Genomic DNA, 25,475 nt, shown 5'->3' with positions numbered 1-25,475 from the left:
AGCCCTCTTCTAACAGCATTTCGGGCATCAATATGAACTCAAATGAAAATGATTCAATGGAATGAAATGATGTACTCTCTGAGATGAACATTTTGATATGCTATATGCATGAATCGGAGCTACGGATGCAAAGTTACGGGGTTATGAACATGAGCACTTGGACTAGAAAATCCGGGGACTTAGAAGAAAATTCAACCTCCGGGATCTAGGGTTTACTGTTCACGGCACGCGAACCGAGAACTCCGGCGAGGTGGCGGCTGCTCCGGCGAGCACTGTTCATCGGCGGGGAGATGAGGGAGAGGCGAGGCCGGCCGGGGAGGAAGAGGCCGGGGCGGCTCCGGTGGTTGGGCGAGGCGGCGGCGCGTCGGGCGAGGCGGCGGCAGCCGGCGACGGCGACCCAGGCGGCCGGCGTCGGAGGGCGGTGAGGTGGCGGCGCCGGCGTCGAGCTTCCGGGGCGGCGGGGCGACGCGCGGGGAGGCGCGGGCGGCGATGGGCCGGGCGGGCCCGCTGCGGGCTCGCCGGGCCGCGGCCGCGGCGGGAGCGGAGGGACACGTGGCGCCTTCTGGTTGGCGCGGGCGGCGGAGCGGACGCGTTCGGTCCGTCCGGACGTGTCCGGCGGCGGCGGAGGAGATATTTTAGGGTTTCGGGGAGGGGGATCCGAGATTTTCGAGGAGGACCTATTTATAGGCATAGAGGGAGCTAGGAGAGTCCAAATGAGGTGCGGTTTTCGGCCACGTGATCGTGATCGAACGCTCTAGATGATGGAGCAGGTTTAGGTGGGTTTGGGCCAAATTGGAGGGGTGTTGGGCTGCAACACACACGAGGCCTTTTCGGTCCCTCGGTTAACCGTTGGAGTATCAAACGCAGTCCAAATGATACGAAACTTGACAGGCGGTCTACCGGTAGTAAACCAAGGCCGCTTGGCAAGTCTCGGTCCAATCCGGAAATTTTTAATCCCCACACATGAAAGAAAGGTAGAATTGACCACCGGAGGAGAACGAAGCGCCGGAATGCAAAACGGACAAAGGGGAAAATGCTCGAATGCATGAGCTGAACATGTATGCAAATGCAATGCACATGATGACATGATATGAGATGCATGACAACGATAACAACACACGGAGACAAAAACCCGAACCCAAGAAAATAAATTAACTAAACGGCGGAAACGGCAAGAGTTGGAGTACAAATTGGGGAAGTTACATCCGGGGTGTTACAACACTCCACCACTACGAAAGGATCTCATCCCGAGATCTAGGACTGAAAGAACGCCGGGTACTCAGAACGGAGGTGATCCTCGCGTTCCCAGGTAGCTTCACGGTCGGAATGGTGTGACCACTTGACTTTGAGAAATTTGATTGATTTGTTGCGAGTCTTGCGTGCAATCTCTTCAAGAATAGCAACTGGGTGCTCACGATAAGAGAGATATTCTTGGAGCTCAACGTCCTCAAAGTTGACAGTGTGGTCAGGAGTCTTGAAGCACTTTCGAAGCTGAGAGACATGGAACACGTCATGAACATTTGCAAAGTTTGAAGGAAGCTGGAGTTGATAGGCGAGGTCGCCTCTCTTGCTGACAATCTTGAAAGGTCCCACGTATCTGGGGGCAAGCTTCCCTTTGATACCGAAGCGACGAGTACCTTTCATAGGAGAGACGCGGAGGTAAACATGATCTCGGATCTCGAAAGCCAAATCACGGTTCTTACTATCATAGTAGCTCTTCTGACGGGATTGGGCTGCTTTGAGGTTATCATGAATGACTCTGCACATTTCCTCTGCCTCTGTGATTAAGTCATTACCCAAAAGCTGACGTTCACCGGTTTCAGACCAGTTGAGAGGGGTACGGCACTTCCTGCCATACAGAATTTCAAAAGGGGCCTTGCCCGAACTTGCTTGAAAACTATTGTTGCAGGAGAATTCAGCATAAGGAAGACAATCCTCCCACTTCATGCCGAAGGAGATCACACAAGCCCTGAGCATATCTTCAAGAATTTGGTTGACACGCTCAACTTGACCGCTAGTTTGAGGATGGAAAGTATGCTGAAGCGGATGTTGGTGCCCATGGCCTTCTGAAATGAATCCCAAAACTTCGAGGTAAAGATGCTGCCACGGTCTGAAGAGATCACTTGAGAAATACCGTGCAGAGAGACAATACAAGAGGTATAGAGTTCCTCCAATTGAGCTGCAGTGATCGACTCTTTGATAGGCAGAAAGTGAGCCACTTTGGTGAGTTTGTCGATGACAACGAATATAGCATCATTGCCACGCTTGGACTTTGGAAACCCAGTCACGAAGTCCATTTCAATGTGGTCAAACTTCCATTCTGGAATGGCAAGAGGTTGGAGGAGACCAGCTGGCCTTTGGTGTTCTGCCTTCACTCTTCTGCAGACATCACATTCATTCACGAATTGAGCGATCTCGCGCTTCATTCGAGTCCACCAATAAGCCTGCTTGAGGTCCTGATACATCGTGTGCTCCCAGGGTGGATGGAGATGAGAGAATTGTGAGCCTCGTTCATGATCACTTTACGAAGGTCACCTTTGGGTACAACAATATGATCCTCGAAGAAGAGAGTGTCCTTGTCATCAAGGCGGTAGCACTTGTACTCGGGTTGACTCTTGGCAATCCCAATCTTCACCTTTTTCACCATAGCATCAAGAAGCTGGGCTTGGCGAATCTGGTCTTCCAAGGTAGGAGATACTTGAAGGTTGGCGAGGAAACCATGAGGAACAACTTGCAGATTAAGCTTGCGGAAAGCTTCACAAAGCTCGGGTTGATAAGGCTTGAGAATCAGACTGTTGCAGTAAGCTTTCCTATCCAATGCATCAGTAATCACATTGGCCTTGCCTGGAGTATACTCGATACTCGGATTATACTCTTGAATCATTTCGACCCATCGAGTTTGCCTGAGGTTGAGATTAGGCTGAGTGGAGATGTACTTGAGACTCTTGTGATCAGTGAAAATGTCCACTTTTCTTCCCAATAGAAGATGTCTCCAAGTCAAAAGAGCATGCACAACTGCCGCCAACTCGAGATCATGAGTGGTGTAGTTCTTCTCATTAGGCTTCAACTGGCGAGAGGTATAAGCAACAACTTTCTTCTCTTGCATCAAAACTGCGCCAAGACCTTGGAGAGAGGCATCACAAAAGACCTCGTACTGCATGGATTCATCAGGCGGAGTCAGAACTGGAGCAGTGATCAATTTCTCTTTCAAAGTGTTGAAAGCAATGTCACACTCCGGAGACAAAACGTACTTGACGTGCTTCTGGAGAAGATTTGAGAGAGGCTTCGCGATCTTAGAAAAGTTTTCAACGAATCTTCGGCAATAGCTTGCGAGACCGAGGAAACTGCAGAGTTGCTCCACGTTCTGAGGAGGTTCCCAATTCACAATTGCAGACACCTTCTCAGGATTCACGGCAATGCCCTTGGTAGAGATGATATGACCAAGTTAAAGAACCTCATCAAGCCAAAATTCACACTTGGAGAACTTGGCGTAGAACTGATGTTCCCTGAGCTTATCGAGTACCAAACGCAAGTGCTTGGCATGATCTTCCTTGTTCTTGGAGAAAACCAGAATGTCGTCGAGATAGACCAAAACGAAGTCATTGGTGTAGGCGTTGAAGATGAAGTTCATCATGCGAGAGAACGTCGGAGGAGCGTTGACGAGGCCAAAAGACATGACAGTGTATTCATATGAACCATAGCTTGTCCTGAAAGCCGTCTTTGGAATATCTTGCTCACGAATTCGAATCTGATGATAGCCCATACGGAGATCAAGCTTGGAGAATACTTGGGCACCCTTGAGTTGTTTGAACATCTCATTGATGTTGGGAAGTGGATATTTGTTCTTGATGGTCTTCTTGTTCAATGGACGATAATCAACACAAAGTCGGTCCGTTCCATCCTTCTTCTTCACAAAAAGAACACCACAACCCCACGGAGAAGAACTAGGCCGGATGAGACCCATTTTCTCTTGAATATCGAGTTGCTTCTTCAGCTCCTTCAACTCTTCAGGTCCGAGCTTGTAAGGACGTTTGCACACAGGTTCCGTGCCAGGCTCAAGATCAATATCGAATTCAATTGGCCGGTGCGGAGGCATTCCTGGAAGCTCTTCTGGAAAGACGTCTTGATATTCGCAAACGACTGGAATTTGCGAGATGGCATCGAGTTCACCCTTCTCATTGAGAGAAAACAGACGGATGGTATTATCCCGAGCGGCAAAGACAATTACATCCTCAGACGAATGAGTCAATTGAATCTGCCTGGCTGCACAATCAAGCTGAGCCTTGTGCTTAGAAAGCCAATCCATTCTGAGAATAAGATCAATATCCGAGTTACCAAGAACCATTGGAGAAGCCAGAAACTTGAAATCACCCATCATGATAGAAATATGCGGAATCTCGTGGTTAGCGAGCAAACATTTACCCGGAGAGACAACTGCTAACGGTTTATGCATAACTTGGGAAGTCAACTCATGCTTAGATGCAAAAGGTTTCGAGATGAAGCAATGCGATGCACCAGTGTCAAAAAGAACTTTTGCGGGAACATCGTTAACAGGAAGGTTACCCATGATCACATCTAACGAGTCCTCTACCTGAGCTGCATTCATCAAATTGACCTTGGCGTGCTTGGGGTTATGCTTGACCACAGCTGTACTTGCCGATCTCACAGGAAGAGGAGGAGGAGGAAGACGCCTCTGGTTGAAACACTTGTTGGCATAGTGACCCTTCTATTGGCACTTGTTGCACGTGACCTCTGAAAGCGGACGGTGATACGGAGCACTCGATCTTGGAGCTTGAGACGAAGTCTTGTTCTGAAAGCCAGGGTTGGGTGGGTGGGAAGATCCACTGCCACCTTTGCTCTTCTGCTGATACGGCTGACGGAACGGAGGAGGAGGAAGCCAATACTTCTGCTACTTGGCCACTTGAGTAGAGGAAGAAGGAGTAACATATCTGACTCGCTTCTTGGAAGCATCACACCTCAACTGAGCAGCCTCTTGCTTCAATGCCATGTTGTAGAACTCATCGTATCTCAAGGGCTCGAAGAGAACAAGAGCGAGCTGAATTTCTTCTCTGAGACCACCCCTGGACTGATATATCATGCTCTTCTCATCAGGGGCGTCCTGCTTGGCAATGCGGGCGAGCTTCTGGAACAACTTGTTGTAGTCATAGACAGACAAAGATCCTTGCTTCAGATTGCGGAATTCCTCACGCTTGCTTTCGACCACGCTCTGGGGAATATGATGAGCTCGGAAATCTCGACGGAAATCATCCCAAGTGATAACACGTCCACCTCTGGAGTCCTTGTACTGCTGGAACCATTCTGCAGCTTGATCTTTGAGTTGGAAGGAAGCGAACTTGACAAAGTCCTCAGGCCTGACGTTACTGCACTCGAAATTCTTGCACAGATCCACAAGCCAATCGTCAGCATCGGTTGCCTCAACACAATTGCTGAAAGTCTTTAGCCCATTAGCAAGGAACTGGTTGAGTGTAGCAAAGTGATTCTGTTTGTTGCCTTGATTCCCTTGGTTGCCTTGATTGCGCTCTTGAAGAATTTGCATGATCAACTGTGTGTTTGCATTGGTTGCGGCCATCACAGCTTGCCATGCCTCCGGAGGAGGTGGAGGTGGTGGCGGATCAGGATTCGGAGTCGTGCGCGTTGGAGGAGCCATCCTGAAGAGGTTGACCACCATTAGCACATTGATAGACAATTATTGAAGCTGAATCCAACGGAATGAAAATTGCAACATATAGTCTTCACATCCGAACAAAATGAACGAATGCATTCCTCTTGAAATGGTCACATATCCATAAATTGAGAAGCCACGTAGAATTAAGGTAGAGAAATAAATCAACAAGGTACGGATCAAGAACGAATAATCGGTAAGAAATCCCAATCTCAAACCAATATCCGTGGAAGAAGAACTAGAGCTACTAGAATACCCACCTATGAAACTCCCAAACCTTTCCGGTTATGCAATCAGGTGTTGGGGATACAGGGGAAGCATAATATCTCACCCAAACTAGCAAATCCTACATCCAGCTGTATCCATCCTTCAACACATAACCAAGAAACCTTCGAAAACCATCTACATCAACCTTCGAAAAGCATCTGTTACACAAGTTATGGCGATACTCCCGAACTCCCGCCCCAGTACTGGGTGGCGTCGAGGTTATCTCACCAACGAACTGCATAAAAGAGATTTTCGATGTCGGCGTACTAAACTCAGGTATTCCAGAACTGTAACGATAAAATTATGATGACAACACCTCAGAGCTCAAATCCCCGGTACACTTCCACTAAACCCCTGACAGGAGGCACCAAGACAATGTTCTCATCATAAAACCATCGGAACGATTCCAAGATACCCGCGTGATCCTAAAAAAAATTAGTGAAATTTGAGAAGAGAAGAGTCAAAACTCTACGTCAGGATGACTTACCAGAGCGATGAGGAGACTGGGAAGTAAAAAAGAATTCCTAAACTCTCCGATATATAATTCCTAAATGACTCAAAACATTTTTCTAGACACAACTCGGCCGCTAAAAACGATCAAGCAATGGGGCTCCTAAGGTCGGGGAAGGCTCTGATTACCAACTTGTAACACCCTCGATGCGACTATATCTCCCACGTGTCGAGGCACGACTTAGAGGCATAATTGCATTGAAGGCATATGTCGCAAGTTAGGCAATCTTCACAACATCCCATGTAATAGATAATAAAAGGGGAGATAACATAGTTGGCTTACACTCGCCACGTCAATCAAGTACATAAATAACATTACATCATCCAAACACTCATGGCCCGACTATGGCGCCAAAATAAAAGAGAACCTAACATGCGACACGGTCCCAATCACCCCCAACTGGGCACCACTACTGATCATCGGGAAAGGAAACATAGTAACGTTGAGAGTCTTCGTCGAACTCCCACTTGAGATCAAGCGCGTCTCCTGGAGCGGAATCATCAGGCCCTGCATCTGGTGTAATAGTAATCTGTGAGCCACAGGGACTCAGCAATCTCGCACCCTCGCGATCAAGACTATTTAAGCTTAATAGGTATGGCAAGGTAAATATGTGGAGCTGCAGCAAGCGTCTAGCAAAAAATGGTGGCCAACCTATTCGCAAAAGAGAGCGAGAAGAGGAGGCAAAGCGCGAGTGAGAAACTAGAGAGCAACCTGCGCAAACATTACTCCAACACCGTGTCCACTTCCCGGACTCCGCCGAGAAGAGGCCATCATGGTAACACACTCAGTTGATTCATTTTAATTAAGTTAAGGTTCAAGTTATCTACAACCGGACATTAACAAATTCCCATCTGCCCATAACCGCGGGCACGGCTTTCGAAAGTTCAAATCCCTGCAGGGGAGTCCCTACTTAGCCCATGACAAGCTCTCACGGTCAACGAAGGAATAGACCTCCTCCCAAGACGTTCCGATCAGACTCGGTATCTCGGTTCTTCAAGACACTTTGACAGGCTAAAACAAGACCAGCAACACCGCCCGAATGTGCCGACAAATCCCGATAGGAGCTGCACATATCTCTTTCTTAGGGCACACTCAGATTGTCTAAACTTCCGGTAGGCCAGCCCAGAGTTGCCCCTGGTAGCCACCGGCGGCTGACGGTTTGGACCAACACTCAGAGGAGCACTGGCCCGGGGGGGTTAAAATAATGATGACCCTTGAGTCTGCAGAACCCAAGGGAAAGAAAAGGCTAGGTGGCAAATGGTAAAACAAATGTTGGGCATTGCTGGAAAAGCTTTAATCAAGGCGAACTATCAAGGGGTTCCCATTATAACCCAACCGCGTAAGGAACGCAAAATCCGGGAACATAACACCTATATGATGGAAACTAGGGCGGCAAGAGTGGAACAAAACACTAGGCAAGAGGCCGAGCCTTCCCCCCTTTACCAAGTATATAGATGCATTAAGATAACATAGCAATATAATGATATCCCAACAAGTAAATAAATGTTCCAACAAGGAACGGCCTTCAATCTTCACCTGCAACTAGCAACGCTATAAGAGGGGCTGAGCAAAGCGGTAACATAGCCAATCAACGGTTTGCTAGGACATGGTGGGTTAGAGGTTTGACATGGAAATTTGGGAGGCTTGAAAGCAAGTGGTAGGCATCGTAGCATTGGCATAGCAAAAGAGCGAGCAATCTAGCATAGCAAAGATAGTAGTGATTTCGAGGGTATGATCATCTTGCCTGCACAGTTGTCAGAGTTGACTGGATCCTCAAAAGCAAACTCAACGGGCTCCTCGTTAGCGAACTCGTCTCCCGGCTCTACCCAACAAGACAAACAAGCAACAAGGACACAATCAACCACGTGCAAGGACCAAACAAGATGATGCAACGATGATATGCTATGCGGGATGCAAAATGCAAGATATGACAGGAAATGCAAGAACCTAGCCTCAACTTGGAAATCCAAGTGCGCCACTGGAAAGATGAGTTGAAATCTCTTGAAAACGATATAAAGAACGCCGGAATCGGAGTTACGGTTTGGAAATGGCAAGCGATTCAAATATGGCCACGTTCTGCGATTTACAGTAAGTAACCATCTAAATGCAATGAGATGAACAAGCTACAGCACCCAAACATGACAAAAAAATACATGGCAGGGATGCATTCAATATTCTTAACAGAAGTCTAGCACTAAGCTACAGCCAATTCATCAATTAGCAGGTTCAAACAAGCATGGCAAAAATGCATATGGCAAACAGATCTCAGACTTGGTGAAATTAACACTTGTCTGGAATTTCAGATCAGGTAGCACTCTTCGGAGCAACAAAACTACATGCTACAGGACCTGAACATGACAAAGTAAAGCATGGCATGGAGCTACTCAAAGAACTTAACAAAAGTCCCTTAGTGACCTTGAGCCAAAAGGGATCAGAAAATACTATTGTATGCATGTGAACATAGCAAAAACATAATCAGTTCTCAGACTTTGTGAAAACTGGCACATGCTGAAACAGATATCAAGTAGGCCTGTTTACGAGCTCGATGCACTCACTACGGTGCAAGTCATGGCAAGGAAAGCATACATCCATCAAGAAGGCACAAAATGCAAGCTAGACATGGCAAAAACAATGGCATAGCATGCACGGATCAACTACAACATCATCGGCAAAATTGCAAACAAGTTGACAATCTGCCCAGATTCACAAAGTAGCAAAAGTAGAGCTTGATTGACTCAAGCTAGGGTGCTCCATAATTGCAAACAAAGACATGGATGGATAGAGCACTACAATGTTAACAAAACATCCTTACTGATCATCCTCAAAAGAGGCACGAATCACTAGGAAACAACATGAACATATGGCAACATGAGATAAACAGCTCAAGGACTTAGTGGAATTGCTAAGTCCGTGAATTCGGAATTAGCAAGTGCACCACTTTGCAAGCTTGTGCTAGTCCCCACACACATTACCAAAATACATGGGTTGCACCTCTGGAAATATGACAAAACCCTTAAGAAAACATATGTAGAGCATCAGGGCATATCATGCACACATTAATCATGGCAAAAATGACAAAAAGCTAAATGGAGTAGCAGATCTGACAATTATCTCAAGTATCCCTCTTCTAACAGCATTTCGGGCATCAAGATGAACTCAAATGAAAATGATTCAATGGAATGAAATGATGTACTCTCTGAGATGAACATTTTGATATGCTATATGCATGAATCGGAGCTACGGATGCAAAGTTACGGGGTTATGAACATGAGCACTTGGACTAGAAAATCCGGGGACTCAGAAGAAAATTCAACCTCCGAGATCTAGGGTTTACTGTTCACGGCACGCGAACCGAGAACTCCGGCGAGGTTGCGGCTGCTCCGGCGAGCACTGTTCGTCGGCGGGGAGATGAGGGAGAGGCGAGGCCGGCCGGGGAGGAAGAGGCCGGGGCGGCTCCGGTGGTTGGGCGCGGCGGCGGCGCGGCGGGCGAGGCGGCGGCAGCCGGCGACGGCGACCCAGGCGGCCGGCGTCGGAGGGCGGCGAGGTGGCGGCGCCGGCGTCGAGCTTCCGGGGCGGCGGGGCGAGATCCAGGCGGCGGGGCGACGCGCGGGGAGGCGCGGGCGGCGATGGGCCGGGCGGGCCCGCTGCGGGCTCGCCGGGCCGCGGCGGCGGCGGGTGGCGGGTCGCGGAGGGACACGTGGCGCCTTATGGTTGGCGCGGGCGGCGGAGCGGACACGTCCGGTCCGTCCGGACGTGTCCAGCGGCGGCGGAGGAGATATTTTAGGGTTTCGGGGAGGGGGATCCGAGATTTTCGAGGAGGACCTATTTATAGGCATAGAGGGAGCTAGGAGAGTCCAAATGAGGTGCGGTTTTCGGCCACGCGATCGTGATCGAACGCTCTAGATGATGGAGCAGGTTTAGGTGGGTTTTGGGCCAAATTGGAGGGGTGTTGGGCTGCAACACACACGAGGCCTCGGTTAACCGTTGGAGTATCAAACGAAGTCCAAATGATACGAAACTTGACAGGCGGTCTACCGGTAGTAAACCAAGGTCGCTTGGCAAGTCTCGGTCCAATCCGGAAATTTTTAATCCCCACACACGAAAGAAAGGTAGAATTGACCACCGGAGGAGAACGAAGCACCGGAATGCAAAACGGACAACGGGGAAAATGCTCGAATGCATGAGATGAACACGTATGCAAATGCAATGCAGATGATGACATGATATGAGATGCATGACAACGATAACAACACACGGAGACAAAAACCCAAACCCGAGAAAATAAATTAACTAAACGCCAGAAACGGCAAGAGTTGGAGTACAAATTGGGAAAGTTACATCCGGGGTGTTACAGATATACTCCCAACTCTTATGTGTAAACACATCTTCCTTTCCATTGGGTTGTTTGATTTGATAATCATATTTTTTCCTTTCCATTGGTTTGTTTAACCCTTCTTGTGATCTATATGATATAAGAAGTAATAATTCCCTACTTACGTAAACACCTCGGTGTACAACTCTATCAGTAAGACCCTGTTACTATTGTTGATGACATTCTGGTAACCACCGATGGACGAGAACCTTGCCTATTGGTCCGCCTCATTTAACGAGCAGGAAAATGGTTCTCTTCATCCCTCGCCCTTGGTACCAACATTTTTTCCAACATAACTGGCATGCTATTCTTTGACATGCCTCGCTATCATGACCATGCAAAATGTCAGCGCCCTTCCTACTTTTAACCCACATGGTGGGCCCATAACCCACAGTTCCACAGGATCGAAACCTGACTCTCTTGTACACCCCCTATTTTCAAAGTTATTCCTCACGCTTGGCTTCGTATGTGAATCACGAGCCACCTTCCTAGAGATCTACTCTAGTATCAAGCACAATATTTTTTTTCGTTGCTCTGAACCCCTTTCACCTTCTGATTAGGCATCAAACGATTGTCTGCCCGTTTGAGACTTCTCATGGTACCTTCTTACTTTGCTCTCGAGATTTGCTTAAGTTTCATTCCGAGAGTTATTTTTCGCCACCTTCCCTGATGTTATCTACTAGATAAGCAACCTTGTAGAGGTCCATTTTTTTCAAAGCTACCCCTTAACCTTTTCGTAAGTACGATGGAGTTCCTGAAGAAAGGATGCTGACATCATCATGATGACCTGAAGCAGAGAAATGAAGACATCAATGTAATGGATCGACCTCTTCGAGAAGAGCAACCAAGACCGACAAGATCCGTTAGAATTTCTTATCCAGATCTTTCCCCTTACACAACCTCTTAAATCTCGGGACGAGATTTCTTGTAGTGGAGGAGAATTGTGACACCCGGATAATTAAGCTACAGTAATTCCACAGTAATGGTGCCCTGTCATCACAATCAATCTTCTAAACCCCACTTTGATCCAAGCCAAGTTCAAATTCAAAAATTACAATAATGTCAAAAATAATATTTCTCCAAAACTGCAACACTAAAATGTTCGATGGGTTGCAGATATTCACCAAGTAATTAACATGTAGGAACCAACATTAAATGAATTTTTAATTTGCCCGTAGGAATATTTTAGTGCATCAACGGGATTAAATAAAAACTTTTAAATTCAAATATAAATTTGAATTGCTTCATTTGACTCCAAACTTTTTGTGCAACACCACAAATTTTGTGCATGAATTAGGTGCCAAGTTTCATAACTAATTAAAATTATTTAGTAGTAAAATTAAATGTAAAACAGAGAATAAAATACAAAACAGAAAATAGAAAAAGAATAAAAGGCAAATGACCTAAACTACTGTGCGGCTGCTCTCTACAGCTACAGTGCATTCGGCCCAACCCACTAGGGCCTTTCCCTTACCTCACGCTACAGAGGCAGAGGAGGGCGTGGCACACATCCAGGGCTCCATGGCCGTGGATGCCGTCCACGTCGCCCCCAGGACCTATATCTACGTCCACTGAAACCCTAACCCTCATCTCTCCCATTCCCCTCTCGATACCCAACTTCTCCCATCTTCTCTGGTTTGATTCTGAGTTCATGGATCTCGCGGTGACAACTACCTCGTCGTTGTTGTCGTGGCCACCGGCGTCTCCGGCGTGCGGGAGCATGTCCAGGAGGTCCCCCGCGTCCAGCTTCATCCGTCCCGGGGACTAGATCAAGACGAGACGCCCTCGTGCCGACAAAGTCTTCATCTCCTACATTCAGCCGTCGCCGTCTCGCTGTCACCAGTGCCTCTCCGGTCCACCCCGGCTCCCCTGAGCTCCCCTCCGACCTTCACTGTGAGCTCGCGCACCTCCCCTCTCTTCCTGTTGTTCGCGTGCGACTCCATAGCATCGTTCCCCACCACGGCCATGCTCATCACCATCGTTTAACTCACCACCACGACCACCGCACGTGAAGCTCGCGTCTGAGCCCCACGCCGTGCTCAACACGCCCCCGGGAGGCCAACTTCGCCCCCAGTGCTCCCTACCGTCCTCAGTGGCCTCGGGTTCACTCCTGTCCGAGCTTCCGCCGTCGCAGACCGCCCGAGCCATCAGCTCGCGCTGCCCGCTGCCCTTGCCGCGGCTCCGCCTAGCCTCTGCTCCCTCTGCATCTGGCCGCTCGGCCGCCCGCGCTATGCCTGCTGCCTGCCGCCCCCTGCGCGCGTCCGGCCGCAGCCGCCCACGCTCCCCTGCAGCCCGCGCCTCTCCCACTCCCCCGCTTTGCTCTTCTGCTGCTCTTTGGCTGTTGGTGCACGCGCCCGCGCCGACCATCCCCTTCCTCCGGCCGTGCCGCTTGCTTCCACCATGGCCCACTGCTGCCACTGGCCCCGCCAAGCCTTGCCTCAGCCAGCCGCCGGACCGGGTGCCCACACACTGCCCCGCCCGGCGCGCTCCTGCCGGCGCCCTCACGCCCCGTGCATGGCCTCGCCGCCGCTCCCCGCACCCCTCTCCGGCGCCGCTCGACGCTCCCCCCCCCACACAGCCACATCGCCGCTACCTCCCCTGCACGCCCGCACACCGCCGGCTGCCACAGCTACCCCGCCACGCTGTGCGCCCACCACCCTTGCGCGCGCCGCCCCTCCGCTACCTACTATTGCTGCCGATGCGCTTCGCCCTCGCCGCTGCTGCGCGCTGCTGCTGCGCCGCCGGCCTCCACCGGCTCTTGGCAGCGCCTGCCCGGGGCACACCCTGCCACGCCCGTCGTCGCCACTAGCCTCGGCCATGGCCATGACCGACGGCGCCGCGCGTCGTGTGTGCGTGAGTTGTGTGTGTGTGTGTGTGTGTGTGTGTGTGTGTGTGTTTTCCGGGTGTGCATGGAGCCTCTGTCCATCGGGGCCGGCCCAAATTAATCATGGGGATAGTCCCCCTTTAACACAATTAGAGTATGACTACTGGACCCCACCCTGTTAAATTAAATCTAGTAAAGAAATTAAAATTAAAATAGCACATGTGGCACTGACATGCGGGGCCCGCGCACATTTTTCACTCTGTTGACCAGTCTTTGTTGACTGGGTCAACTGGGCCATGTGAGCCACCTGTCGGCCTCGGTGGTGCACTGCACCGGGTGCACCTAGTGTTTCCACTGAGATTTTCAAATTAAAATTTAATCCAGAAATTTCAGAAAATAATTAAATCTTTGAAAAATCATATAAAATAATCCGTAACTCAGATGAAAATACTTTGTACATGAAAGTTGCTCAGAACGACGAGACGAATCCGGATACGCAGCCTGTTTGTACTCCACGCATCCCTAGCATAGCGAACACGCAACTTTCCCCCTTCGGTTCATCCGTCCGAAAACGATAAACACTGGGGATATTTTCCCGGATGTTTCCCCCCTTCACCGGTACCACCTCATACCGCGTTAGAGCACACCTAGCATCACGCTTTGTCATGTCATGCATCGCCATGCATTTGTTTGCATTATATTTATTGTTTCTCCCCCCTCTTTTCTCGCTAGACACCGAGACCGACGTCGCTGCTACCCAGTACGACTACGGTGTTGACGACCCCTCTCTCTTGCCAGAGCAACCAGGCAAGCCCCCCCCTTTGATCACCAGATATTGCCTACTCTTCTTTCTACTTCTTGCATTACAGTAGTGTAGCATGTTACTGCTTTCCGTTAATCATATCCTGATGCATAGCCTGTCCTTGCTACTACAGTTGTTACCTTCACCTGCAATCCTAATGCTTAGTATAGGATGCTAGTTTATCATCAGTCGCCCTACATTCTTCTCTGTCTGCCATGCTATACTATCGGGCCGTGATCACTCGGGAGGTGATCATGGGTATATACTATATACTATATACATATTACATGCTGTGACTAAAGTCGGGTCGGCTCGTTGAGTACCCGCAAGTGATTCCGATGTTGGGGGCTGAAGGGGCAGGTGGTTCCACCCAGGTAGTGGTGGGCCTAGGTTCCCCACGGCCCCCAACTGTTACTTTGAGGCGGAGCGACAGGGCAGGTTGAGACCACCTAGGAGAGAGGTGGGCCTGGCCCTGGTCGGCGTTCGTGGTTACTTCAAAATAACACGCTTAACGAGAACTGGGTATTTGATCTGAGTCTGGCTACTGGCCTATACGCACTAACCAACTACGCGGGAACAGTTATGGGCACTCGACGTCATGGTATCAGCCTAAGCCTTTGTGACGTCAGCGACTGAGCGGCGCGCGTCGGGTTGGACTGGAACGCCTGCTCTTGTATAAGGGAGGCTAGGTCTGCTCACCGTCCGCGTACGCAACGTGCAGGTGTGCAATGGGCGATGGGCCGAGACCCCTGCGCCATAGGATTTAGACCGGCGTGCTGACCTCTCTGTTGTGCCTAGGTAGGGCTGTGACGTGTTGATCTTCCGAGGGCGGGCATGACCCCAACAAGTGTGTCCGGACAAAGGGGATCGAGCGTGTTGGGAAATGCGGTGCACCCCTGCAGGGAAGTTAATCTATTCGAATAGCCGTGATCTTCGGTAACAGGACGACTTGGAGTTGTATCTTGACCTTATGACAACTAGAACCGGATACTTAATAAAACACGCCCTTCCAAGTGCCAGATACAATCGGTGATCGCTCTCTCACAGGGCGACGAGGGGAGGATCATCGGGTAGGATTATGCTATGCGATGATACTTGGTTAACTTACCATCTACTCTCTTCTACTGCTTCAAGATGGAGGCTGCCAGAAGCGTAGTCTTCGATAGGACTAGCTATCCCCCTCTTATTCTGGCATTCTGTAGTTCAGTCCACAAATACTACCCATTTCATTGATACCAATGCATATGTAGTGTAGATCCTTGCTTGTGAGTACTTTGGATGAGTACTCACGGTTGCTTTGCTACTTCCTTTTCCCCTTTTCCTGATTATTGCGATCATATGATGGAGTCCAGGAGCCAGAGGATCCCGAGGATGATTCTACATGGAGTACGGCTTCGAGGAGTAGTTAGGAGGATCCCAGGCAGGAGGCATGCGCCTCTTTCGATCTGTATCCCAGTTTGTGCTAGCCATCTTATGGCACCTTGTTTAACTTTATGTATGTACTCAGATATTATTGCTTCCGCTGACTCTTGTGTCTTTGAGCATTTGTATTCGAGCCTTCGAGGCCCCTGGCTTGAAATATAAAGCTTGTATTATTTTATTTATGTCTAGAGTTGTGTTGTGATATCTTCCTGTGAGTCCCTGATCTTGGTCGTACACATTTGCGTGCATGATTAGTGTATGGTCAAATTGGGGGCGTCACATACATCAACACCATAGCCTCTCCGATGACGTGTGAGTAGTTTACCACAGACCTTCGGGTCCATAGTTATTAGCTAGATGGCTTCTTATCTCTCTTTGGTTCTCAATACAAAGTTCTCCACGATATTCTTGGAGATCTATTCGATGTAATTCTTTTTGCGGTGTATTTGCCGAGATCCGATGAATTGTGGGTTTATGATCAAGATTATCTATGAACAATATTTGATTCTTCTCTGAATTCTTATATGCATGATTTGATATCTTTGCAAGTCTCTTCGAATTTTCGGTTTAGTTTGTCCTACTAGATTGATCTTTCTTGCAATGGGAGAAGTGCTTAGCTTTGGGTTCAATCTTGTGGTGCTCGATCCCAGTGACAGAAAGGGAACCGACACGTATTGTATTGTTGCCATCGAGGATAAAAAGATGGGGTGTATATCATATTGCTTGAGTTTATCCCTCTACATCATGTCATCTTTCCTAACGCGTTACTCTGTTCTTATGAACCTAATACTCTAGATGCATGCTGGATAGCGGTCGATGTGTGGACTAATAGTAGTAGATGCAGAATCGTTTCGGTCTACTTTACACGGACGTGATGCCTATGTTCATGATCATGCCTAGATGTTCTCATAACTATGTGTTTTTCTATCAATTGCTCAGCAGTAATTTGTTCACCCACTGTAATATACGCTATCTTGAGAGAAGCCACTAGTGAAACCTATGGCCCCCGGGTCTACTTGACATCATATAAGTTTCCAATCTACAATTCTAGTTTACTATTTATTTTGCAATTTTTACTTTTCAATCTATACAACAAAAATACCAAAAATATTTATCTTATTGTCTTTATCAGATCTCACTTTTGCAAGTGGCCATGAAGGGATTGACAACCCCTTTATCGCGTTGGTTGCGAGGTTCTTGTTTGTTTGTGCATGTACTAGGCGACTTGCGTGTAGTCTCCTACTGGATTGATACCTTGGTTCTCAAAAACTGAGGTAAATACTTATGCTACTTTGCTGCATCACCCTTTCCTCTTCAAGGGAAAACCAACGCATGCTCAAGAGGTAGCAAGAAGGATTTCTGGCGCCGTTGCCGGGGAGATTTGCACCAAGTCAAGTCAAGATTTGATCTCGCGTCAACTAGCAATTTCTGGCGCCGTTGCCGGGGAGATCTACGCCAAGTCAACACATACCAAGTACCCATCACAAACTCTTATACCTCGCATTACATTATTTGCCATTTGCCTCTCATTTTCCTCTCCCCCACTTCACCCTTGCCGTTTTATTCGCCTCTTTTCCGTTCACCTTCTTTCGCTTGTCTCTTGTGTGATTGTGTGTTGGATTGATTGTTTGTCACGATGGCTCAAGATAATACTAAATTGTGTGACTTCTCCAATACCAACAACAATGATTTTATTAGCACTCCGATTACTCCTCTTACCGATGTTGAATCTTGTGAAATTAATACTGCTTTGCTGAATCTTGTCATGAAAGATCAATTTTCTGGCCTTCCTAGTGAAGATGCCACTACCCATCTAAACAGCTTTCTTGATTTATGTGATATGCAAAAGAAGAAAGATGTGGATAATGATATTGTTAAATTTAAGCTATTTCCATTTTCGCTTAGAGATCGTGCTAAAATTTGGTTCTCTTCTTTGCCTAGAAATAGTATTGATTCATGGAATAAGAACAAACATGCTTTTATCTCTAAGTATTTTCCTCCTACTAAGATCATCTCTCTTAGAAATGATATTATGAATTTCAAGAAACTTGATCATGAGCATGTTGCACAAGCTTGGGAGAGGATGAAATTAATGATATGTAACTGCCCTACACATGGTTTGAATTTATGGATGATTATACAGAATTTTTATGCTGGATTGAATTTTGCTTCTAGAAATTTTTTAGATTCAGCCGCGGGAGGCACTTTAATGGAAATTACTTTAGGAGAATCTACTAAACTCCTAGATAATATTATGGTTAATTATTCTCAATGGCACACCGAAAGATCTACAAGTAAAAAAGTTCATGCGATAGAAGAGATTAATGTTTTGAGTGGAAATATGGATGAACTTATGAAGTTGTTTGCTAATAAGAGTGTTTCTTCTGAGCCTAATGATATGCCTTTGTCCACTTTGATTGAGAATAATAATGAATCCTTGGCTGTGAATTTTGTTGGTAGGAACAACTTTGGTAATAACGCGTATAAAGGAAACATTAATTCTAGGCCGTTCCCTAGTAATTCCTCTAATAATTATGGTAATTCCTACAACAACTCTTATGGAAATTTTAATAATATGCCCTCTGATTTTGAGACTAGTGTTAAAGAATGTATGAATTTGCAAAAGAATCTCAATACTTTGCTTGAAGAAAAATTGCTTAAGATTGATGAGTTGGCTAGGAACATGGATAGAATTTCTCTTGATGTTGATTCTTTGAAACTTCGATCTATTCCACCTAAGCATGATATCAATGAGTCTCTCAAAGCCATGAGAATTTCCATTGATGAGTGCAAAGAAAGAACCGCTAGGATGCGTGCTAAAAAAGATTGCTTTGTGAAAGCGTGTTCTTCTAGTTTTCATGATAATAATGATGAAGATCTAAAAGTGATTGATGTGTCTCCTATTAAATCTTTGTTTTCCAATATGAATCTTTATAAAGATGGGACTGGAGATGAGTCAAATTTAGTTAAAAGGCGTCCCAATGATTCGGAGTTTTTAGATCTTGATGCAAAAATTAATAAAAGTGGGATTGAAGAGGTCAAAAATTTACATAGCAATGAACCCACTATTTTGGATTTCAAGGAATTTAATTATGATAATTGCTCTTTGATAGATTGTATTTCCTTGTTGCAATCCGTGCTAAATTCTCCTCATGCTTATGATCAAAATAAAGCTTTTACCAAACACATCGTTGATGCTTTAATGCAATCCCATAAAGAAAAGCTTGAACTAGAAGTTTCTATCCCTAGAAAACTTTATGATGAGCGGGAACCTACTATTAAAATTAAGATTAAAGATTATGAATGCTATGCTTTATGTGATTTGGGTCCTGGTGTTTCCACGATTCCAAAAACTTTGTGTGATGTGTTAGGTTTCCGTGAATTTGATGATTGTTCTTTAAATTTGCATCTTGCGGATTCCACCATTAAGAAACCTATGGGAAGGATTAATGATGTTCTTATTGTTGCAAATAAGAATTATGTGCCCGTAGATTTCATCGTTCTTGATATAGATTGCAATCCTACATGTCCTATTATTCTTGGTAGACCTTTACTTAGAACGATTGGTGCAATTATTGACATGAAAGAAGGAAATATTAGATTCCAATTTCCGTTAAGGAAAGGCATGGAACAGTTTCCTAGAAAGAAAATTAAATTACCTTATGAATCTATTATGAGAGCCACTTATGGATTGCATACCAAAGATGACAATACCTAGATCTATTCTTGTTTTTATGCGTAGCTAGGGGCGTCAAACGATAGCGCTTGTTGGGAGGCAACCCAATTTTATTTTTGTTCCAGTTTAGTATTAAATAAATCATATATCCGATGTTATTATTGTGTTTTTTTATGTTTTAATTAGTGTTTATGCCAAGTAAAGCCTTTAGGATCTTTTTGGGTGATTGTTATTTGATCTTGCTGAAAAAAACAAAAAGTATGCGCTCACAAGAATAATTTTCATTTTTTACCAGAGAGCGATAAAATACCAATTCCAACTCCAGTAGATTAATATAAAATTTATTTTGGATGTCCTAATTTCTCAGGATTTTTTGAGTTACATAAGTATTCAAAACCTATAGATTGCTACAGACTGTTCTGTTTTTGATAGATTCTGTTTTTCATGTGTTGTTTGCTTATTTTGATGAATCTATGGCTAGTATCGGGGGGTATGAACCATAGAGAAGTTGGGATACAGTAGGTTTAACACCAATATAAATAAATAATGAGTTCATTACAGTACCTTAAAGTGGTGGTTTGTTTTCTTATACTAACGGAGCTCATGAGATTTTCTGTTGAGTTTTGTGTTGTGAAGTTTTCAAGTTTTTGGGTAAAGATTTGATGGATTTTGGAACAAGGAGTGGCAAGAGCCTAAGATTGGGGATGCCCCGAAAGGCATCCCCTCTTTCATCTTCGTCTACCGGTAACTTTACTTGAGGCTATATTTTTATTCACCATATGAGACGTGTTTTGCTTGGGGCGTCTTGTATGATTTGTGTCTTTGCTTTTTAGTTTACCACAATCATCCTGGCTGTACACACCTTTTGGGAGAGACACACATGAATCGGAATTTATTAGAATACTCTATGTGCTTCACTTATATCTTTTGAGCTAGATAAATTTTGCTCTAGTGCTTCACTTATATCTTTTTAGAGCACGGTGGTTGTTTTTTTCATAGAAATTATTGATCTCTCATGCTTCACTTATATTATTTTGAGAGTCCTTTAGAACAGCATGATAATTTGCTTTGGCTATAAAATTAGTCCTAATATGATAGGCATCCAAGATGGGCATAATAAAAACTTTCATATAAAGTGTATTGAATACTAGGAGAAGTTTGATACTTGATGATTATTTTGAGATATGAAGATGGTAATATTAGAGTCATGCTAGCTGAGTAGTTGTGAATTTGAGAGATACTTGTGTTAAAGTTTGTGATTCCCGTAGCATGCATGTATGGTGAACCGTTATGTGATGAAGTCGGAGCATTATTTATTTATTGATTGTCTTCCTTATGAGTGGTGGTCGGGGACGAGCGATGGTCTTTTCCTACCAATATATCCCCCTAGGAGCATGCGTGTAGTACTTTGTTTCGATAACTAATAGATTTTTGCAATAAGTATGTGAGTTCTTTATGACTAATGTTGAGTCCATGGATTATACGCACTCTCACCCTTCCACCTTTGCTAGCCTCTCTAGTACCACGCAACTTTTGCCGGTACCATAAACCCACCATTTACCTTCCTCAAAACAGCCACCATACCTACCTATTATGGCATTTCCATAGCCATTCCGAGATATTTTGCATGCAACTTTCCACCGTTCTGTTTATTATGACACGCTTCATCATTGTCATATTGCTTTGCATGATCATGTAGTTAACATCGTATTTGTGGCAAAGCCACCGTTCATAATATTTCAACATGTCACTCTTGATTCATTGCACATCCCGGTACACCGTCGGAGGCATTCACATACAGTCATATTTTGTTCTAAGTATCGAGTTGTAATTCTTGAGTTGTAAGTAAATAAAAGTGTGATGATCATCATTATTAGAGCAGTGTCCCATGTGAGGAAAGGATGATGGAGACTATGATTCCCCCACAAGTCGGGATGAGATTCCGGACGAAAAAAAGAGGCCATAAAAAAGGGCCCAAATAAAAAAATTAGAGAAAAAGAGAGAAGGGGAAATGCTATTATCCTTTTTCCACACTTGTGCTTCAAATTAGAACCATGATCTTCATGATAGGTAGTCTCTTATGTTGTCACTTTCATATACTAGTGAGAATTTTTTATTATAGAACTTGGCTTGTATATTCCAATGATGGGCTTCCTCAAAATGCCCTAGGTCTTCATGAGCAAGCAAGTTGGATGCACACCCACTTAATTTCTTTTGTTGAGCTTTCATACACTTATAGCTCTAGTGCATCCGTTGCATGGCAATCCCTACTCACTCACATTGATACCTACTGATGGGCATCTCCATAGCCCGTTGATACGCCTAGTTGATGTGAGACTATCTTCTCATTTTTGTCTTCTCCACAACCACCATTCTATTCCACCTATAGTGCTATGTCCATGGCTCATGCTCATGTATTGCGTGAAGATTGAAAAAGTTTGAGAACATCAAAAGTATGAAACAATTGCCTGCCTTGTCATCGGGGTTGTGCATGATTTAAATATTTTGTATGATGAAGATAGAGCATAGCCAGACTATATTATTTTTTAGGGATAGCTTTCTTTAGCCATGTTATTTTGAGAAGACATGATTGCTTGGTTAGTATGCTTGAAGTATTATTATTCTTATGTTAATATTAAACTTTTGTCTTGAATCTTTTGGATCTAAATATTCATGCCACAATAAAGAAAATTACATTGAAAATTATGTTAGGTAGCATTCCACATAAAAAATTCTGTTTTTATCATTTACCTACTCGAGGACGAGCAGAAATTAAGCTTGGGGATGCTTGATACGTCTCCAACATATCTATAATTTTTTTATTGTTCCATGCTAATATTATTTGTTTTGGATGTTTAATGGGATTTAATATGCACTTTTATATTATTTTTGAGACTAACGTATTAACCGAATGCCCAGTGCAAATTGCTGTTTTTTGCCTATTTCAGTGTTTCGCATAAAAGGAATATCAAACGGAATGCAAACGGAACGAAACCTTCGCGAGGATATTTTTTTGGAACAAACGCAATCCAGGAGACTTGGAGTGGACGTCAAGGAAGCAACGAGGCGGCCACGAGGTAGGGCGGCGCGCCCAGGGGGGTAGGCGCGCCCCCCACCCTCGTGGGCCCCTCGTAGCTCCACCGACCTACTTCTTTCGCCTATATATACTCTCATACCCTGAAAACATCCAGGGGAGCCACAACCACTTTTCCACAGCCGCAACCTTCTGTACCCATGAGATCCCATCTGGGGACCTTTTCCAGCGATCTACCGGAGGGGGATTCGATCACGGAGGACTTCTACATCAATACCATAGCCTCTCCGATGATGAGTGAGTAGTTTACCATAGACCTTCGGGTCCATAGTTATTAGCTAGATGACTTCTTCTCTCTCTTTGGTTCTCAATACAAAGTTCTCCTTGATGTTCTTGGAGATCTATTCGATGTAATTCTTTTTGTGGTGTGTTTGCCGAGATCCGATGAATTGTGGGTTTATGATCAAGATTATCTATTAACAATATTTGATTCTTCTCTGAATTCTTATATGCATGATTTGATATCTTTGCAAGTCTCTTCGAATTTTCGGTTTAATTTGGCCTACTAGATTGATATTTCTTGCAATGGGAGAAGTGCTTAGCTTTGGGTTCAATCTTGCGGTGCTCAATCCCAGTGATAGAAAGGGAACCGACACGTATTGTATTGTTGCCATCGAGGATAAAAAGATGGGTTTTATATCATATTTTTTGAGTTTATCTCTCTACATCATGTCATCTTGCCTAATGCATTACTCTGTTCTTATGAACTTAATACACTAGATGCATGCTGGATAGTGGTCGATGTGTGGAGTAATAGTAGTAGATGCAGAATCGTTTCGGTCCACTTGACACGGACGTGATGCCTATGTTCATGATCATGCCTAGAAATTCTCATAACTATGCGCTTTTCTATCAATTGCTCGACAGTAATTTGTTCGCCCACCGTAATATATGCTATCTTCAGAGAAGCCACTAGTGAAACATATGGCCCCCGGGTCTACTTTACATCATATAAGTTTCCGATCTACAATTCTAGTTTACTATTTCTTTTGCAATCTTTAATTTTCAATCTATACAACAAAAATACCAAAAATATTTATCTTATTATCTTTATCAGATCTGACTTTTGCAAGGGGCCATGAAGGGATTGACAACCCCTTTATCGCATTGGTTGCGAGGTTCTTATTTGTTTGTGCAGGTACTAGGCGACTTGCATGTAGTCTCCTGCTGGATTGATACCTTGGTTCTCAAAAACCGAGGGAAATACTTACGCTACTTTGCTGCATCACCTTTTCCTCTTCGAGGAAAACCAACGCATGCTCAAGAGGTAGCAGAATGCATGACTCAGATCATGCGCGCAGCAAAGGGGGGCATCGGCCACGGTTTGGTAGGCACACGGCTTTCGTGTGTGAACCGTGTGCTATTTGAAAACATTTTTTTGGAGGGGCTATTTGAAAACATTTACATGTGCTGTCGGAAGGGATGAGGATCGCCGTTCGATCAAGGAGAATCCGACGGTGCAGACATATGATCCATGGGGTTTGGGTTCTGGCCAATCAGAATGCACGACTCAGATCGCGCGCGTGGCAGAGGGGGGCATCGGCTATGGTTTAGTGGACACCCGGCTTTCGTGAGTGAACCGTGTGCTCTTTGAAAACATTTACATTACCTAACATCATATTTTGTTCAAATGAAAACATTAGTTCATCGTTTTGCCTCCAAATTTTTTCCACGGTAAGAAATCACTAGTGTACCCTTGGTTTGCTTTTCTGGTACATTTTACCAGGCGGCTGGCCTCGCTAGCAATCTCAAACTATGAATATGCAAAATAAGGTATCATTTGTATGTATATATATATAGTCGCAACTACACATGCGTGTTAGCAAGATCATTTGTGTGTCGCTTTACGAGTTTTCATTCATTGTGCTAGAAACAAGAAAAAAACTTCAACCAGTTTGGCCGTAGGGTGCGGCGAGAGGCGTAGGCCTTGTTGGTATTTTAATTTCAGGAAATGCATATAGAGTCCGGAAAATAACGAAAATCATTGTGTCACTATCGCATGCTCTCACGATCGCATGGAAAAAAATGGTAAAGTTTGGCACAAGTTTTGGTGCTCGCACCTTCCATACCGGAACATCTCACAAAAAGGATCATAGTTTCCAAAAGGAGATCCGTGACTTCGGACTACAAACCGTCAGTTACTAGCTACATGGTTCCAGCCCATTTCAGGTCGTCTGCTATGTTTAAGTCATTCTTTGCACTTACCTTGCATTGCATTTTAGTGCATATATAATTAATTAAAGTCAAAAACCCTACTACAACTACATGTGGGTGTTTTAGTTAGGCTATATATACTTAGGCTACTCATAGTGGAGAGTGTCATATACTAGTATCATGCATATATATATGATACTAGTGTATGATACTACCTTTAATTAATTATAGCGCATAGTATAATACATAGAGTATAGTATCATAGATCATATTTATTGCCATGCATGACATAAATTAGCATCGCATTTAACATGATACGGTATCTACCTATATGTTACTCTAACCCTCTCTATATATATTTAATTCTTTACCACATCAACATACTTGCTATTTCCGAGTGCATGACATCGTCGGCTATATGATACCACCACTATGGCCAGCCTTATATAGTGGGGAGTATCATATACTATATATAGTATCATGCATATGATACTAGTGTATGATACTACATATGTATCTTCATAGTGCATATATAATATCATAGAGTAGTATATATATCATAGATGAACGTATTTATGACCACGCATGACACAAAGTAGTATAGTATTTATTATATATATATACATCTGAGCTATTCTATTTTACGTAACAGAATATTATTTTGTTACCC

Source organism: Triticum urartu, chromosome 6 (genome assembly GCF_003073215.2).
Source record: "Triticum urartu cultivar G1812 chromosome 6, Tu2.1, whole genome shotgun sequence".
In the NCBI taxonomy this organism is placed as follows: Eukaryota; Viridiplantae; Streptophyta; class Magnoliopsida; order Poales; family Poaceae; genus Triticum; species Triticum urartu.
The sequence above is the reverse complement of the archived record's forward strand: the minus strand, read 5'-3'. Positions refer to the sequence as shown.